The sequence below is a fragment of the Panthera onca genome, chromosome B1, assembly GCF_046562875.1.
Source record: "Panthera onca isolate mPanOnc1 chromosome B1, mPanOnc1 haplotype 2, whole genome shotgun sequence".
NCBI lineage: Eukaryota > Metazoa > Chordata > Mammalia > Carnivora > Felidae > Panthera > Panthera onca.
Genome location: NC_138342.1, coordinates 87,205,384 through 87,225,759, shown reverse-complemented (window position 1 = coordinate 87,225,759; position 20,376 = coordinate 87,205,384).

Sequence of the window (20,376 nt, the reverse complement as noted above, 5' to 3'; positions counted from 1 at the left end):
TCAACTCTGCCTACTTTACACTTCCAGCCATGTGGTTGAATGTGGTTGGAGAAAAGCATATAATCATGCCGAATGCTTTTTTTTTTTTTTTTTCACATTGATTCCTAAGCTCAAGTAGGATCTCCATACTGCTAAGAAATTGTACTATACTTACTTAGTTTCTTTACTTTGCCATCCCCCCCAGCATGTGGCAATTTCCCACCTTCTCCCCTCCTCTAGAACACCCAGCCCATCCTTCCCCATCTAACACTCGTTGTTGATTTTGCTTCCTACTTCCTACTTTATAGAAGACATTAAACATTGAGGAATAAAAATGAGATATTTAGACAGACAGATAATGTGTGTGTGTGTATATATATATATATATATATAGTTATATATATAGTTATATAGAGAATTTTATATGTACACATAAATATCTATATCTATGTCTATACCATCTATATCTATATCTTTATCTATATCTATATCTCCAATCTATATCATCTATCTCCACCTCCTGGCTAGAATGTAAGCTCCCTTAGGGGAAAGATCTTTGTCTGATTTGTACACTGACATCCCAAGAGTTTACTATAGAGCCTGACACACCATCAGTTTATATAAATATTTATAAGTGAATGAACGGAAACGCTAAAAAGTAGTTTAAAATTATGCTTTACACCATAATACATTTTAGCTTTACATAGTGAAATATTTTTTAAAAATCAAAGTATTGAAATGCTTAAGAAAATATAAGTGCATATGTTTTGACTGTGGGTCTGAGTGATGATTTTCTAAATTCAAAATTTCTAAATTTAGAAGCAATAGGGGGAAAGCATAAGGAAAACAGACTAGATCACATAAAAATTTAAATTTCTTGATGGCATAAAACATTATAAATATAATATAAAAAGAGACACACATGGTAAATATTATTTATCATGAGTGGAGCTTCAAGGAATTAATGTCCTTACCGTGTAATAATAAAATAACTAAACAGGACACACAAAAAAAAGACATAAAAAAAGCTTATAAACCTAGAGGAAATATTAAATTATTTTATGCAATACAAATTTACACACTGAAATCTTAACACATTTCGAATTGCCAAAATAAAATAGTAATAAATGTAAATTTAATAATTGTATTAAATTTAATAATTAAATATTTATACAAACTATTATAGATATGATGCAATTGAATTTAGAGTAATAATAATTTAAAACTAGGGCTATAGGTAACTAGAAACTGATTTTTCTGGGGCACCTGGGTAGCTCAGCCAGTTAAGCATCCAACTCTTGATTTTGGCTGTCATGATCTAACAGGTTCATGATTTCGAGCCCTGTGTGGGCTTTGCACTGACAGTGCGGAGCCTGTTTGGGATTCTCTCCCCCACCGCCCCACCCCTCCTCACTTTCACACTCTCACTCTCTCTCTCTCTCAAAAATAAGTAAATAAACTTTAAAAAACGTGATTTGGGGGCTCCTGGGTGGCTCAGTTGGTTGAGCGTCTGACTTCAGCTCAGGTCATGATTTCGTGGTTTGTGAGTTCAAGCCCCGCATCTGGCTCTGTGCTGACAGCTCAGAGCCTGGAGCCTGCTTCAGATTCTCCCTCTCTCTCTGTTCCTCCCCTGCTCACGCTCAGTCTCTCTTTGTCTCTCAATAATAAATAAACGTTAAGAAAAAAATTTTTAAAAAAAAAACAAAAACCAAAAAAAAAAACCGTGATTTGTCTCCCAAAGCAATTTGAAAATGTATTTTAAATTTAAAAACAAATTCCTATCTTTTTGATGCTATAATTTAACATCTGAGAATCATTTGGATTTCAAAAGAAAGTTTCAGTTTGAAACATATATATATGAAATGATTTTTATAATAGTAATTTTCCTGAAAGCAAAAATTTAGGAAAAATTTCCCTTAAAAAAAGATTTAGGAAAAATTTAGGTGGGGTTGAGCCTAACTTTACAAAAATAGAAAGAAAAAGAAAATTTTGTGTACCCACAGCATGAAGAATTATGCATTCTTTAGAAAAATTTTTAAAAGAGGCTATTTTTAAAAAGAGGCTTTAGGAACATGACAAATTAGTTATACAATATTTTTTTTAAGAATATAAACTCATAATTAATATGCTTTCAATTCAGGAAAAAATGTGTAGAAAAATGATAGGAAGGAAATATAGTAAAATGTATACAGTCATTATACCTGAGTAGTATAACAGGGTTAGGAGTGATTTTATTTTTTAAAGGTGTTTATGTACTTTTCAAAGTTTCTCCAATGAACGTAGTTTACTTTTATAATCAAAGAGACCTTATTTTGGAATAAAGAGAAGATACAGATGTAGTTGACTGAACATCGTAAGCAAATCATGGTACCTTGGTCATGTCCTATAAAGAGTTAAGTAAAATTGTATCTTTATAATTATATCTATGTCTATATTCTCAGAGTAATCAATTCTGTTGACCTATATTTATTAAGTATATTCCAGACTCTCCTTCCCTGTATTATTCCTCTTTCCTCCTAATTTACTTTACTTCTATTTCTAGGCCCACTCTGACAACTCCATCTCCTTCCCTCACTACCTTTGTAACAAATGATATGGGAAATTGCTTGAAAGGCCTCCTGGCAGCCTCTTCTTTCTGCCTATACTCGAGTCTCCTTTCTTCACGAATTAAGTAAATCTGGTTCTTAGGTTGCATGTCCCAGATTTCTGCCTCTGTCTGGTTCCCACATCATGAAAATTATAAGAGCCCCTTTTTGGAGAGATTGTGGCAAGTCAGGCTAGACTTTCCCCACTTCTATTCTGTCTGAGTACTAAATGCTCCCCTTCGTGACCACTTCAGGTCTATAATGCTGGGTCTAACCACTTAACATCTGAGCCATTGCAATTTCCAGGGCTCCGCCAACTGAATACCTGATTAGCTGCACTTACACTACTGAGCATCTCCCTCTGTCCCCTAACTAGAATGCCCCAACATAGTCAACATCTAGATACTTCCATTTTCCCTTCCTTCACCCCTCCTCCTTTCAGTCCCTTTTTCTCTTTAGGGGATCCTTCTGTCATTTGTTATTACCTGCGTGATCTGGAACCTCTGACCTCCTCAAGCGTCTCTTTCCTTAGGTACATCTTCACCTTTGGGAATTGCTCCTTCACAATAACATTTACACAGATCACAAAAACATTAGAATTTAATTGCAACTCAATTCTGCTTTCCTTCAAATCAGAGGGTGGCTTTGGAGGCTTTGAGGCAGGGAAGATCTAGCTCAGGAGAATTTCCACATTCACATTGCATTTTTATGTTAGCAGGAAATTATGTTATCATTGAGTATTTAAAGATCACTAGAAAAAAAGTGATGATAGGATCTTTGTTACTATTACTGATATTGCTGTTGTTATAGTTGAGTCTCAGAGAAGCATTCATCTTCACACATTTAACAAGTTACATTAATTAATTGCATGAATATGATCTATCACTGAGATTATTGCCCCAGTCATGTGCACAGGAATATGAATTTCTGAATTGATGTCATGGCCAATGAAACCCCAGTTCCTTATGTTCATAGAACTTAATCATCAGAAGCACAAATGGCTTTACTCTGCTTCCCCCAGAACTTCATTTGTGTTCCTCTTCTTCCAATCCCAAATGCTTACTCATACTCTGTACACATATCCTTGAGATATTTCTGCTTAATGAAACAGCAATATCAATAAGCCCTACCATTTTATTGAGCTTAACAAACAGCAGAATATCTGGCATTTTAACAACAATATTCTGGTTGTTATCAAAATTCTGCCAATGTATCTTCTAGCTACTATTTCGACAATTCTAAGTTTGCACTTACATTATACTTCTACATATTTGTCTATCAGCTCTCAGTTAGGATGCAACCATAGAACCTCAGTGAAATCGTAAAAATTCACCAGTGCTGTGGCGCCTGGGTAGCTCAGCTGTTTAAGCTTCTGATTTTTGATTTTGGCTCATGTCATGATCTCACGGTCATGGGATGGAGCCCCATGTCAGGTTCCACACTGACAGTACAGAGCTTCTTTGGGATTTTTCTCTCTCTCCCCATCTCTCTCTCTGCCCTTTCCCCACTCATGCTCTCTTTCTTTCAAAATAAATAAAAAAAAATTCACCAGTGCTTTTTTTGTATAATATAACCAACTTTAGTTTTTATTATCCAGTTATATATTTTAATATGTAATCCATATTTTGCCTACTTTAGCTGTGTTTACTATTATTTATATTTCCAAACAACTTATCCTAAATTGCTACAGTCTTTGTCAAAAAAGTATTGTTATATCCTCCATAGGGGAACTGGGCAGAGCCGGAAATCTCTGTAGTATGAAACATAAGAAGCAGACGAGCCATAGACAAAAGAGCTCAAAGGAGACTCAAGTGTAGGCATAAAGAAGAGTCTGCCAAGAGCCATTTTATAGCAATTATCCCATATCATTTGAAAAACAGGAAACTAAGATGAATGCCTACAGAAGGAAATAATTATCAGTATTTAGGGTTCTAGTTATCATCCTTCCCACCCTAGCATGTTTTTGATGTTCCACAACATTTTTTAATGTGTATTTTTGAGATAACACTCTGCTTCTGATATGGTTTCTCTCACCTGGTCATCAAGAGGCAGTGCTGGAACTCAGAAATGGTACCCAGAACTGCAGCCAGGTCCTAGGTCCACTTGTTGATAAGTACATCCCTTAGTTCACTAGATGCTAGAAGAATATATCCAGCATTAGCTGCCATAAATCATAGTACTTGGGTGTATGAAACTACGTTAAATTCTTTTTGGAACAAGATGGAAAAAATTTTTCAATTAGGATACTCTACCAAGGTAACATTTGATACTCATAATTATTAGATGAGTGGCTTCCCATGGACTACACAATCCTGCTAGGTTCTACTTAGAGCACTGGGAAAAAAATGTTTCCAGGTGGCAGGAATTATAGATGAAAGCCACAGAATTAATAACTTTCTGTCATTAGCGTTTTTAATACGGCTAAGTTAGAGGAGATATAGGAAAATGTCTTACTAAGAAGAGCTCTTCAGGAGTTCAACTCCTATTAATGGTGGCTTTTAAATAGTCTTTAGTGTGATCTGACAGTTGATCTGAACTATGTTCCTACAGATAATTATTAATTGTAAAATTGCGGCTGTGGGTAGGGTGAAATACAAGGCCTGAAAACTATAGAAACAATAGAATGGGACATTTTGAGTTGAGGCATAGACTGTGTTGATAAAATAAAACCATGGCAGTTGACAAAGTAGTCTAGCAATCCTGTCATTATGAAATATAGCACCATAGAAACTGCTTTTGCATGCTATTTATACAGTGAAGCTAGCCTTTAGGTGAGGATTGTTATTCAAACAGCAAGGAGTACCTTGATATGAGGGGTGTTAAAAAATAGAGATCACTAGAGGTCCAAGGTTCAGGTCTTGTCAGCTAATGTAGGAAAGAAATGTTTGTTTTTTAAGTGATATCCTTCTGTGGTAGACTGTGTTCCTGTAAATAGCTCCCCCCACCACCCCAACCACCTCACCACACTCAGGCTACACTACATCCCCCTGCCCTCTCTTGCCCTGTCTTTTGAAAGGTTCAGCCAAAGCCTCAACTCCACCTCTTCTGTCTTCCTCTTTATCTTAGTTCTCTGACCATCAACTCTTTCCTGTAAAACCTCTGTCCTGTCTTTCAAATCCACTGATTTCTATTTTACAAGCTTGGTTCTATAGAATACATCTTTTTGCCTAAAATGAAGGACTTAATGTAACTTCTTAGTGATAGGAAAAGGCACTGGTGAGAAAAAGGGTAGAGCTGCACCGTTGCATTGCTGTGCTAAGAGGTAAGAGATATTACTAGCTCTGATAGCAATAGGGGTATGGAAAAGAACTATAACAGATGAAAATGTGAGAGGCTAGACTGAAATTTTTTCTTTCTTCTTTTTCTTTCTTTCTTTCTTTCTTTCTTTCTTTCTTTCTTCTTTCTCTTTCTTTCTATGTATGTATATATGTATGTATGTATGTATGTATATTTATCTATGTTTCTATATATATAAATTTTGAATGAGTTCAGTTTCTTACATTCTTACTCATTACATTTATTTTATGCACAGATAGATATAGATATAGACAGATACAGAGACATTACTCTGTACAGTAGTGTGTTGAAAATTTAAGCACCAACATTTGTTCAGTAAACAAAAATTCACCAGTTGGCTTTAGGATGTGCACATGACCAAAATTTTCCAAAATATATTGTTGCACTTGGATTCATCCATACAAACAAATTTTTACATTTCAAAAACCACCTCGATATATTTGTATTTATACCATTCATTTGAATCTTTCACCAATGTGCTGAATTCGGATACCTAATTGATGTCAATTAGGAAAAATTTAAGCACTTTGGTTGAATTAGTACAAGAGGTCTTCTTCTGAATGAATTTTTTCAGTGTTCACTTACCAGAAAAGATGGGGATATTTCCCCCCTCATTTCAGACTCAGATTATCCCAAGAAACATCATTTTGGCAAAGCAATTTAATTTTGACTCAGAAATTATTCTTTCTTGCCTGTTACACTTTTTGTTTATTTACAGTCATTACCTAAAAGCTATAGTGTATTTGGTTCCAGACCACTGCAATAAAGCAAATATTGCAATAAAGTGAGTCAAATGAATTTTTTGGTTTCTTAGTACATATAAAAGTTATGTTTATATTATACTGTAGTCTATTAAGTGTGCAATATTATTGTGTATAAAAAAACATACATACCTTAATTTTAAAATACTTTATAAAAAAGGCTAACCATCATCTAAGATTTCAATGACTTGTAATCTTTTTTCTGGTGGAGGATCTTGCTGCTATGTTGATGGGTGCTCGCTGATCAGGGTGGTGGTGGCTATGGCAATTTCTTAAAATAAGATAACAATGGGGTGCCTGGGTGGCTCAGTAAGTTAAATGTTCAACTCTTGATTTGGCTCAGGTCATGACCTCATGTGTTTGTGAGATCTAGCCCCACATTGGGCTTGTGCTGACAGTGCAGAGCCAGCTTCAGATTCTCTCTCTGTCTTCTCTCTCTTCCCCTTCCCCCTTCAGAATAAATAAATTTAAAAAAAAGATGATAATGAAGTTTGTTGCATAAATTGACATTTCCTTTCATGGAAACTTTCTCAGTGGTATGCAACAGTGTTTGATAGCACTTTACCCAAGGTAGAATTTCTCTCAAAATTGAAGTCAGTCCTTTTAAACCCTGCTGCTGCTTTATAATCAGCTGAGTTCATGTAGTATTCTAAATCCTTTGTTGTCACTCCAACAATCTTTACAACATCTTCATCAGGAGAGAAGATTCCTTCCCAAGAAACCACTTTCTTTGCTCATCCATAAGAAAAAACTGCCCATTTAAGTTTTATCATGAGATGCTGTAATGTAATCGCATCTTCAAGCTCCACTTCTTTTTTTTTTATCATTTCTCTTTTTTTAAGTTTTTATTTAAATTCCAGTTAGTGAAAATACAGTGCAATATTGGTTTCAGGAATAGAATTCGGTGATTCATTCATCACTTGGCATACAGCACCTAGTGCTTATCACAATTGCCTTCCTTAATACCCATTATCCATTTAGCCCATCCCTCAACCACTTCCCCTCCAGCAACCCTCAGTTTGTTTCTCTATCGTTAAGCATCTGTTTTATGGTTTGCCTCCCCCTCTCTTTATTCCCTATGTCCATCTGTCCTGTTTCTTAAATTCCACATATGAGTGAAATACGGTAATTGTCTTTCTCTGACTGGCTTATTTCACTTAGCATACTCTAAGCTCTATACTCTAGCTCCATCCACATCTTTGCAAATGGCAAGATTTCATTCTTTTTGATAGCTGAGTAATATTCCATTGTGTAGACCTCTTCTTTTTTTATCCATTCATCAGTTGATGGAAATTTGGACCCTTCCCATAATTTGGCTATTTTTGATAATGCTACTGTAAACATCAGGGTGCATGTGCATAGTTGCATCTTTTGGTTAAATACCTACTAGTGAAATTGCTGGGTCATAGGGTAACCTTTTTAGGAAACTTCATAGTGTTTTCCAGAGTGGTTTGCATTCCCACCAACAGCGTAAGAGGGTTTTGCTTTATCCATATCCTCACCAATATCTGTTGTTCCCTGTGTTGTTAGTTTTAGCCATTCTGATAGGTGTGAGGGATATCTCACTGTAGTTTTGATTTGCATTTCCCTGATGATGACTCACGTTGAGCACCTTTTCATGTGTCTGTTGGCCATCTGTATGTCTTCTTTGGGAAAATGTCTATTCATGACTTCTGCCAATTTCTTAACTGGATTCATTCTTTTTTTTTGGATGTTGAGTTTGATGAGCTCTTTATAGATTTTGGATACTAGCCATTTAGCAGATATATTATTTCCAAATATCTCCTCCCATTCCATACATTGCCTTTGAGTTTTGTTGATTATTTCCTTTGCTGTGCAGAAGCTTTTTATCTTGATGAAGTCTGAATAGTTCATTTTTACTTTTGTTTCCCTTATGTCAGGAGACAATCTTGTAAAAAGTAGCTACAGCCCATGTCAAAGAGGTTACTGCCTCTGTTCTTTAGGATTCTGATTGTCTCACATTTATATATTTCATCCATTTTGAATTTATTTTTATGTATGGTGTAAGAAAGTGGTCCAGTTTCATTCTTCTACATGTTGCCATCCGGTTTTCCCAACACTATTTGTTGAAGAGACTGTCTTTTTTCCATTGAATATTCTTTCCTGCTTTGTCAAAGATTAGTTGGCCATGTAGTTGTGGGTTTCATTTCTGAGTTTTCTATTCTGTTCCATTGATCTATGTGTCTGTTTTTGTGCCAGTCCTACACTGTCTTGATCATTACAGCTTTATAATATAACTTGAAATCTGGAATTATGATGCTCCCAGTTTGGATTTTCTTTTTGTAGATTGCATTAGCTATTTGGGGTCTTTTGTGGCTCCATACAAATTCAGGATTGTTCATTTTAGCTATGTGAAAAATGCTGATGGTATTTTAATAGGGATTGTATTAAATGTGTACATTGCTTTGGGGGGAGTATATACATTTTAACAAGATTTTTTTCTTCCAGTTCATGAGCATGGACTATTTTTCCATTTCATTGTATCATCTTCAATTTCTTCCATCAGTGTTTTATGGTTTTCAGAAAGCTAATGTTTTACCTCTTGGTTAGGTTTATTCTTAGGTATCTTACTGTTTTTGGTTCAATTACAAATGGGAGGATTCCTTAATTTTTCTTTCTGTAGCTTCATTATTGGTGTATAGAAATGCAGTGGATTTCTGTATATTGATTTTGGATCCTGCAACTTTACTGAATTTGTGTACCAGTTCTAGCAGTTTTTTTGGTGGGATCTTTCAGGTTTTCTATATAGAGTATCATGTCATGTGCAAATAGTGGAAGTTTTACTTCTTCCTTGCTGATTTGTATGCCTTTCATTTCTGTTTGTTGTCTGATCACTGAGGCTAGGACTTCCAGTACTATGTTAAATAACAATGGTGAGAGTGAACATCCTTGTCTTGTTCCTGACTATAGAGGAAAAGTTCTTAGTTTTTCCCCATTGAGGATGATATTAGCTGTGGGTTTTTCATATATGGCCTTTATGATGTTGAGATATGTTGCCTCTATCCCTATTTTGTTGAGGATTTTTGTCGAGAATAGATGCTATACTTTGTCAAATGCTGGGGTTTTTTTAATCAATTGAGAGGATCATATGGTTCTTATTCTTTCTTTTTTATAATATGGTATGTTGATAGATTTGCGAATATTGAACCACACCTGAAGCCCAGGAATAAATCCCACTTGACCGTGGTGAATAATTATCCTGTTGTTTTTGTTGTTTCCTTTTTATTTTATTTTGGTGGGTAATTTTATTAATGTACTGTTGAATTCAATTTGCTAGTATCTTGTTGAGAATTTTTGGATCCATGTTCATCACGGATATTGGCTTGTAATTCTTTATTTTTAGTGGGATCTTTGTCTGGTTTTGGAATCAAGGTAATGCTAACCTTGTAGAATGAGTTTGGAAATTTTCTTTCCATTTCCATTTTTTTGGAACAATTTGAGAAGAATAGGTATTAATTCTTCTTTAAATGTGTGGTTGAATTCACCTGGGAAGTCATATGGCCCTGGACTTTTGTTTCTTGGGAGGTTTTTGAATACCAATTCAATTTCCTTGCTGGTTATTGATCTGTTCAAGTTTTCTATTTCTTCCTGATCCAATTTTGGTAGCCTATATGCCTCTAGGAATTTATCCATTTCTTTCAGATTGCCCAATTTGTTGGCATATAATTTTTCAAAATTGTTTTATTTCTGTGGTATTGGTTGTGTTCTCTTCTCTCTCATTAGTGATTTTATTTATTTGAGTTCTTTCTCTTTTTTTTTTTTTTTAATGAGCCTGGCTAGGGGCTTACTATTTTTATTAATTCTTTCAAAGAATGAGTTCTTGGTTTCATTGATCAATTCTACTGTTTTTGTTTGTTTGTGTGTTGGTTTTCTATATCATTTCTTTCTACTCTAATCTTTGTTATTTCCCTTCTTCTGCTGGCTTTAGGCTTCATTTCTTGTTCTTTTTCTAGCTCCTTTAGGTGTAAGGTTAGGTTGTATATTTGCAATTTTTCTTGCTTCTTGAGGTAAGCCTGTATTGCTATATGTGTCCCTCTTACAACTGCTCTTGTTGCATACAAAGTGTTGGGACCATTGTGTTTTCATTATCATTTGTTAACATGTATTTTTTTTCTTCTTTAATTTCCTGGTTGATCCATTCATTTTTTAGTAGTATGACCTTTAACATTTATGTATTTGTGGTCTTTCTAATTTTTCTTGTGGCTGACCTCTAGTGTCATAGCATTGTTGTCTAAACATATACATGATATGATCTTAGTATTTTTGTATTTGTTGAGGCCTGATTTGTGACCCAATATGTGATCTGTTCTGGAAATTGTCCCAGGTGCACTTGAAAAAATGTGTGTTTTTTTGCTTTAGAATAAATGTTCTGAATATATCTGTTAAGTCCATCTGGTCCAGTGTGTCATTCAAACCCATTAGTTCCTCATTGATTTTCTGCTTACATGATATGTCCATTGATGTAAATGGGGTGTTAAAATCCCCTACTATTTTTGGATTATTATCATTGAGTTCCTTTACGTTTATTACCAATTGTTTTATATATTTGGGTGCTATCAAACTGGAGGCATAAATATTTACAATTGTTAGTTCTTCTTGTTGGATAGACCCCTGTATTATGATATAGTGCCCTTCTTCATCTCTTGTTACAGTCTTTGGTTTAAAATCTAGTTTGTCTGATATAAGTATGGCTGCTCTACTTTTATTTTGACATCTATTAGCATGATAAATTGTTCTCCATCCCCTCCCTTTTAATAAGCAGGTATCTTTAGATCTAAAATGAGTCTCTTGGGCCACGTGGGTAGCTCAGTAAGTTAAGTATCTGACTCCTGGTTTCTGCTCAGGTCATGATCTCATGGTTTGTGAGCCACATTGGCTCCATGCTGACAGTGCAGAACCTGCTTGGGATTCTCTCTCTCCCTCTCTCTCTGCCTCTCTCTCTCTCTCTCTCAAAAATAAATAAATAAAACTTTAAAAGATTTTTAAAAAGTATAAAATGAGTCTCTTATAGGCAGTATATAGACGGATCTTGGTGTTTTATTCATTCTGACACCCTATGTCTTTTGATTGGAGCATTTAGTTAGTTTACACTCAAATTATTGATAGATATGAATTTATTGCCATTTGTTACCTGTTAATTCATTGATTCTAGAAATTTTCTCTGTTCCTTTCTAGTCTTTGTCACTTTTGGTCTTTCTGTCTCACTCATAGAGTCCCCTTTAATATTTCTTGAAAGGCTGGTTTGATTGTCACATTTCCTTTGGTTTTTATTTGTTGGGGAAACTCTTTATCTCTCCTTCTGTTCTGAATGACAGCCTTGCTGGATAGAGTATTCTTGCCTGCATATTTTTCCCATGCATCATGTTGACTATATCATGCCACTCTCTTCTTGTTTTTCAAGTTTCTGTGGAAAGATCTGCTGCTGACCTCATTTGTCTTCCTTTGTAAATTAGGGACTTTTGTCTTGCTGCTTTTAGGATTTTTAATCTCTATATTTTACAAATTTAAATACAATGTGTCTTGATGTTGGCCTGGATTTGGATGTCTGTTTCCTCCTCCAGATAAAGGAAGTTGTCAGCTATAATTTCCTCAAATAAATCCTCTCCCCTTTTTTCCCTCTCTTCTTCTGGGACTCCTATGATACGAATATTATTATGCTTTTTGGAGTTGCTAAATTCTCTAAGTCTACATTCATGATACAATATTTTTCTTTTGCTCTTCTTTTCAGCCTCACTATTTTCCATAGTTTTATCTTCTATATCACTCATTTATTCCTCTGTTTCTTCCATACTGTGGTCATTACATCCTGTAGGTTGCCCATCTCAGGTGTACCATTTTTTAAATTTCAGCTTGACTAGTTTTTAGGTTTTTTATCTCTGTAGAGTGTGGGGTGGGGGGGGCAGGGCTTGATGAAAGCAACTTAGGTTGCCACTGTTGGCACTGTGCTGCTTACTTAAGTTTGTTTATGCTGGAGATAAATGACACCCTCAGGATACATTGTCCTTGGAGAGGCATTGCCACCTCTCCCAGATGCATTCCAAGAAGGGGGGGAACCATCTCTTCCAGTGTGTCCCAGGGAATCCTCAGATTGCACTGTCTGTTCCCGGGCTATTCATAGGATCACTGCAGTGTCCTCAAGGATCCACACCAGCCATGCTGCAGGCCTCTAAAGCTCCAGTCTTTGAGAGTCACTAGTTGTAAAACCTCACAAAAATCAGCCCCTCTCATTTTCCTAGTCAATGGCTTTGGGGAAGTGTTTTTCTTGTGCAATCCCCTGTGTGCTCCTATCTCTCTGTCTGTATGTCTGTCTGTCTGCGACCAGGGCTTCCACTCCTCCAAAGCATCCATGATCTGCTTCTCCCCCAAATCAATTCTCCATACCTTCTATCTTCCACGATGTGGCCTCTTCTCTTCCTTTAGTTGTACAGTTTGTTCTGTCAGTCCTCAGATCGATTTTTCGGGTGTTCAGGTGATTTGATAGTTATCTAGCTGAGTTTGAGGGAGTAGGCAAGCCTAGGATCCTCCTGCTATTCTATCATCTTAGCTCCTCTTCAAGCCCCTTCTAATTCTAGTTCTCTTGCTGTTTCCACCACATCTGCATTTACTGCCTCCACTGAAGTCTTGACCCCCACCCCCAAAACCACACATGAAGGTTGGAATCAACTTTTTCCAAATTCCTGTTTATTACGGTTTTTTGTCTACTTCCCATGAATTACAAAGTCTTAATGACCTCTTAATGGCATAGAATAGTGGATCCTTTCCAAAGGTTTTTAATTTGTTTTGCACAGATCCATCAGAGGAATCACCATCAATGGCACCTATGCCATTATGAACTGTATTTTTTCAATAAGAAGACTTGAAATTTGAAATTACTGTTTAATTCCTGGGCTATAGGATGGATATGTTAGCAGACAAAAACAACATGAATCTTGTACATCTCCATCAGAGCTCTTGGGTGAGCAGGTGCATTGTCAACGAACAGTAATATTTTGAAATGAGTCTTTTTGTCTAAACAGTAGTTCTCTCAAACGTGGGCTTTAAATAGCAAACCATATCGTAAACAGATGTGTTGTCATCCAGACATTGTTGTTCCATTTACAGAGCACAGAAAGAGTAGATTTAGCATAATTCTTACGGGTCCAAGAATTTTCATAATGGCAAATGAGCATAAATGAGCATAAATGTACATAAATTATCAATGAGCATAAAGTCACCAGCTGCATTAGCCACTAGCAAGACAGTCAAGCTGTCCTTTGAAGCTTTAAAGCCAGGGATTGACTTCTCCTCTCTAACTATGAAAGTCTTAGATGACATCTTCTTCTACTAGGAGTCGGTTTTGTCTGCATTGAAAATCTGTTATTTAATGTATCCGCCTCCGTTAATGATCTTGCTAGATCTTCTGGAGAACTTGCTGCAGCTTCTACATCAGCACTTGCTGCTTCACCTTGCACTTTTATGTTACGGAGACAACTTCTTTCCGTAAACCTCATGAACCAGCCTCTGCTAGCTTCTGACTTCTCGTCTGCAACCTCCTCACTTCTTTCAGCCTTCATAGAAGTGAAGAGAGTTAGTGTCTTGCTCAGGATTAGGCTTTGGTTTAAGGGAATGTCGTGACTGATTTGATCTTCTATTCAGACCACTGAAACTTTCTCCATATCCACAGTAACTCTTTCACTTTCTTATCCTTCTTGTGTTCATTGGCATAGCACTTTTAATTTCCTCCAAGAACTTTTCTTTGCCTTCTCTAACTTATTTGGTCGTTTGGTACAAGAGACCTAGCTTTCAACTTGTCTTAGCTTTGACATACCTTCCTCACTAAGCTTAATCATTTTTAGTTTTTGACTTAAGGTGAGAGACCTGTAACTCTTTCTTTCACTTGAGCACTTAGAGGCCATTGTATGGCCTAATTTTATTGGTTGGCCTAATTTTATTTGTTTATTTATTTATTTATTTGTGTGTGTGTGTGTGTGTGTGTGTGTGTGTGAGAGAGAGAGAGAGAGAGAGAGAGAGAGAGAAAGGGAAAGAGAGAGAGAGGGAGAGATTGTAAGCGGGGAAAGGGCAGAGAGAGGGGGACACAGAATCTGAAGCAGGCTCCAGGCGCCGAGCTGTCAGCACAGAGCCTAATGCAGGGCCCAAACCCATGAACCGTGAGATCATGACCTGAGCCGAAGTTGGATGCTTAACCCACTGAACCACTCAGTCGCCCCTGGCCTAATTTTAATGTTGTTGTGCCTCAGGAAATAGAGAGGCCCAAGGAGAGGAAAAGAGATGGGGGAATAGCTAGTCTGTGTAGCTGTCAGAATACACTCAACATTTTATTAAGTTTGCTGTCTATCTGGGTGCAATTTGTGGCACCCAAAAAGATGATAGCAACATTGAAGATCACTGAATACTGGTCACCAAAACAAATATAAATGATGGAAGAGTTTGAAATATTGTGAGAAGTGCAAAAATGTGACACGGAGACACAAAGTGAGCAAATGCTGTGGGAAAAAATTGCACCAATAGACTTGCTTGATGCAAGGTTGCCACAAACTTTCAATTTGTAAAATATGCAATATCTGTGAAGCACATTAAAGCAGAGCTAAGTAGGGGTGTATGGGTGGCTCAGTCAGTTAAGCGTCTGACAGCTCAGAGCCTGGAGCCTGTTTCAGACTGTGTCTCCCTCTCTGTTCCTCCCCCGCTTGCACTCTGTCTCTTTCTCTGTCTCTCTTTCAAAAATAAATAAACATTAAAATTTTTTTAAAAGATAAAGCAGAGCTCAATAAAACAAGGTATGTCTGTATAATTTGAGTAATAAATGTCTATGATGTGATACATTTAGGATAACAATTAACTATCATTTAAGGACAATAAAAGGAGAGTACCCAGGACGCTGAAACAGTAAGATCTGGTGCTTAAAGTTAGATCATTTCTGTGTTTACTACAGCGTGAATGGAATGTGCATATGCATGGCCTTTAACAAAGTAACAGGATGAAAGATCACTTCCAAAACAGGTTTGTTACAAATGATGCAATTTCAGTCAAAGTCCAAAATGTCTAAAAACTCCCTGCTGACACCTCGTGACTCCACACTCAAGTGCCATAGTACAGCCTGTAAGGCCATAAGCATCAGGCCATGCTGAGCAATGTTATAAGATTTGCTGGGAACACAGCTTTCTGAGAGAGGTCTGAAGATGTAAGCACAAAATCTCTGCTCCACTAGAGAGCACTAATGACCAAACTTATTGCTGAAACTTTGGCAGAGATAATTTCACTTTTTATAAGTCTCCACAGTGCAACTTAACCATTTCAACGAACTCTCCTGAAGGAACAGAAATTCTAACATATATGTGATTAAAATAACATCTTTAATAGAGAAGAGCTTCAGCGTTCTGCATCACATCATAGTATCTGACAAGAATATGGAAGTAGATTGCAAAAGCATTAATGTCATCCCTCCCTCTTTTTTTTTTATTTTTAAGCTCCAACAGAGGACCATAGGACTTCAAAATTGCAGTGTCAACACCGAGAGAGGGCAAGTGATAAATATACCTGTGTGGAATGTGGAGTCATTTCACTCTTGAAAACGCTGATGTGATATTGGCCAATTATGTTATGCTCTCCCCTTTACCAAATAGCAAATGTGTGTTTTCTGTGGTTCATAGTCAATCTTAAAGCACTCCCTTAGTTTTTAAATACAAAAAAAGAAAAGAAAAAAGAAAAAAGAAAAAAAATCCTGAAAGCAATACCCAGATTATTATGTCATTATAGAACTACAGACCACTGGGTACAAGTGATGCTGGTGGGCATTAAACATATTACATTTCAGCAACACAAAACTCAAATCGCAATTTAAAAATTTCTTTTTAACTAAAATGATGTTTTACCCTTATTTGCATTTATTTTATGCTAAATTTATTCACAGGATGTAAGTTTCTTTAGTTTCTTTAGTTTTTTTCAGGGATATCTTCTTCTGTGCAACCTGCTCCTGTGATTTGGAAACAATTTGTTCTTTTTCATAAGATCACCTCAATGTTTCAGGGCAAGATCATTTACGGGTTCATCTGCCAACGATGTCTGTAAGGAGCCAGTGCATCTTGGTAGTTTTGTTCACCTGCAAATGCTCAATGATCAGAGACTCTATAACCCATCAAGTTCAATATTACTCTAAATTTGTAAGCATGTGCAGCAAAATCACTCTTTTGGAGCCACTGACTCTGTGTCCACTCCCTGTTTTGTGTGGGCACACATACCAACTCCACCATTATAATGATGGACTAGCTTCTTTAAAGTGATATTTTTCAGACACTACGTGGCTTTTCAGATATGCGTACCCTCAGTGGCCTAGGCAGTTTCACAAATGTTCTTAAAGTGAACACAAGGATTTGAACCATGTGATTTGCATGCTTTTGGGGGGGGGTTCGGAGTCAAGTGAATAGCAAAGTATTATCAGAGATTACCTTAGGCCACTTGTAGGAAGAGCAAAATGAAGTATTTTTGAAGAATATACTTTTATTTCATCATGGGAAACCTTGAGAAAGAGTGTTCTGTTGAGAAGTCTTCTATAGAAATGTATTTGGTTGCTGCACAGAGTCAAAATCAACAGATAATAATTGGAGTTAAAACCTATAGATTGAATGAGTTTTGGATATAGAATTTCTCAGACTTGGTTGTATTTCTACTCAGGATCTCGGTTGTGTTCTTCTTCCCTCTCCTCCATGTCTCACACATATTTCATAGTTGGCTCCACACTTCCTCCTCAAATCTGTTCTCTCTTCTATATTTCCATTTTCATTGAGATGATGCATCAATCCATTCAATCTATTCAATCCATTCAGCTAAAAACTTGTGTCATCACGCTCTCCCCATCCAACTGGCCAAGTCCTAGTGATTCTGCTTCATAAACCCTCAAACCTTTCCTCTCATTTCTAGCCTCCCTATATTACCATTAGTTAGGTCCTCACTTCTCTCACTTGAATTTAGAAATTATTAGTCAATTTATCTCTCTGCTTCCAGTCTCTTCCTTTCCAAATTTACACTCCCTATTAGTATAAGTGTTTCTTCTCACAGCGGGGTGTAAGTCATTCTCTACTTAAATCGTCAAAATCTTGTGTGGCTCCTTGCTGCCTGTGAGAGTGCTCTTTATATTTTTTAACGTTATAATATGTTGTAATAAGCGCTAGAGCTGACGTATGGAAGCTATGTCAGTGTTGCAAAGATAGGTGAGATCAACTTCAATCTGTTATGATGCAAAATCTCCCGTGTCTGCTCTACTGCTTACAGGAGAAATCACGCCCTCAGAACAAGGGAGATTTTACAAAGGAGTGGGTACTTAATTAAGCTGAGAGTAGAACACAAGCTTTGGAGTCAAACAGTCATAAATTCAAATTTCTGACGTATCATGTACAAGATGTATATTTGGGCCAGTCATTATACCTGTCTAAGTCCAGCTTTTCACTTATAAAATGGAAATAATTATGCTAATATTACAGAGTTTCTGTGATGATTCATTAAAACAATTGATGTAATGCCCTGAATACAGTGCCTAATGCATAGTAGGTGTTCATAAATGTTTTGCTTGTCCCTCTAAGACATGAAGGAATGCAAGAGAATGCCTTACGATGAAAAGTGATTTCAAGCAGGAAAAAGCACACAAAATGGATTGTCCAAGTGAAAAAATATGGCCCATTTGAGAAATTTCAAGTGACTAAGGAGCTCAAAAGGGGAAAAAAAGCAGAAGATGGGAGTCAAGAAGAAAGCAATGGTTTGTTTATGGAGGGCCTTATGTTCTATTTTATCTTTTGTCCTTTTCCCTCTATTGATATCTTCAAGCCTTTTCAGCTTTCTTGTCATTTTCATTCCCTTCATAATTAAGCCTAGAAACTTAGGAGACCATATTCTCTGTTTCTACTTCCTCAAGCTAACTTCAATCTAGTGTCTAGCTCCAGGACCCACTGACATCATCATCATCAACACCACTGACAATTTAATAGCCACATCAAGTGGACCCTTGTCAGCCCACAGTCTCCCTGAACTCTGAAGGATTTTACTTTATTACTCACCTTCTAGAAGGTCACTTCTTTCTTAGTTTCAGTTACTTTTCTTGTTTTTATCTCTCTGGACCTTCTTTTCTTTTTTTTTCTTTTTGAATTTTTAAAAAATATTTGTTTGTTTGTTTTGAGAGAGGGAGAGAAAGAGCTCAAGCAGGGAAGGGGTGGGGGTGGGGGAAGAGAATTCTAAGCAGGTTCCACACACCAGTGCAGAGTCCAATATGGGGCTCAAATTCTTGAACTGTGAGATCACGGCCTGAGCTGAAGTCAAGAGTTGGATGCTTAACTGACTGAGCCACACAGGTGCCCCTGGACCTTCCTTTTTTATCTCTTTCAAAAGATCTTAATTCTCTGTTGTCTGCTAAACATGAGATTCTGTCCTTGGGTCTTTCCTTTTTTCTTTCTGGCTCTCTTTTATAAAACTCATCCTCAAAGTAATTTCAGGTATCCACTAAGTACTTAAGATTCTCAAATCTCATATGTACCTGCATCTCTCTACTTATAATTTCCATGTCCCCAGTAGGCAACTTTCTGTAAGAGCCCAGACTATGTCAATCTTGTTCATTTCTCTGAATTCTTTTCTAATTGTGGTAGATTGCGTTTCTATTCTAAATTCTTTGCTTCTTGATGTACTCACACCCTTCACCATGTGACTTTATAGTCCCTCCTTTAAAAACAGCATACTTTCCCCAACACATTTATATTAGACTTAGCAAAGTGACTTGTGTTGTTGGCCAATATGGGCAGAAGTAACAGTTTATCAGTTCAAATCTAGTCATAAGAGGTGTCATGTGTTCCTACGCTCCTCTTTCAGGAAGCTTTCAGACTCTGACAAGAAATGTTTCCGCTGAGAATCCAACGCCCCCCACCCAGTCTCAGACCCAGAATGAATCTGGTGAAGCAGAGCTATCCCAGCAACCGTACAGGCAAAGTGAGGCAGAACAGCTCCAGCCAACCAACAGTCTTGTGAATGAGATAACAAACGAGAACGAGCATTTTTTAAGCTGTTGAATTTCAGAGCGATTTGTTATGCAGTATCTTTGTAACTATAGCTAAGAGAGATACTAACTAAAGTTCAACCCTTGTGATTGGAAGCTAGACAAAGAATATAGGAACAAATGCAGTTACATTTATAGATTTGATGCTGTGATGTTGAGGGAGTTTTTGCCTGATTACTTCCAGTTCCTCCATGGAGACTGAAGAGACATAATTACTTGAGAAGTGGACCAGGTATAGGAGAAAGAGTAGGAAGAAATTGAAATTATAAAAGTCCTGGGGCACCTAGGTGGCTCAGTCAGTTGAGCATCTGACTCTTGATTTCAGCTCAGGTCACAATCCCAGGGTTGTGGGATCAAGCCCCGCATTGGGCTCTGCACTGAGCATGGAGTCTGCTTAAGATTCTCTCTCTCTCTCTCTCTCTCTCTCTCTCTCTCTCTCTCTCTCTCTCCCCCTATCTCCCCCACTCATCCTCTATATCCCCCCTCTCTCTTTTTCTCTAAAATAAAAAAAATAAATAAAAATAAAAGTCTTGAAACATGGGGAAGTGAGGTATGGAAAAATAGTTGGCTTTTCAGGCAGTCTAGAATATTTATTCATAAGTTTATTACCCATATGAATTTTTACTTTTTTGACCCATGTTTATGTTGTCTACTTACTTTTCTAAATGTGAATCTTATAATTTTCTTTTGTATTTGTATTTGT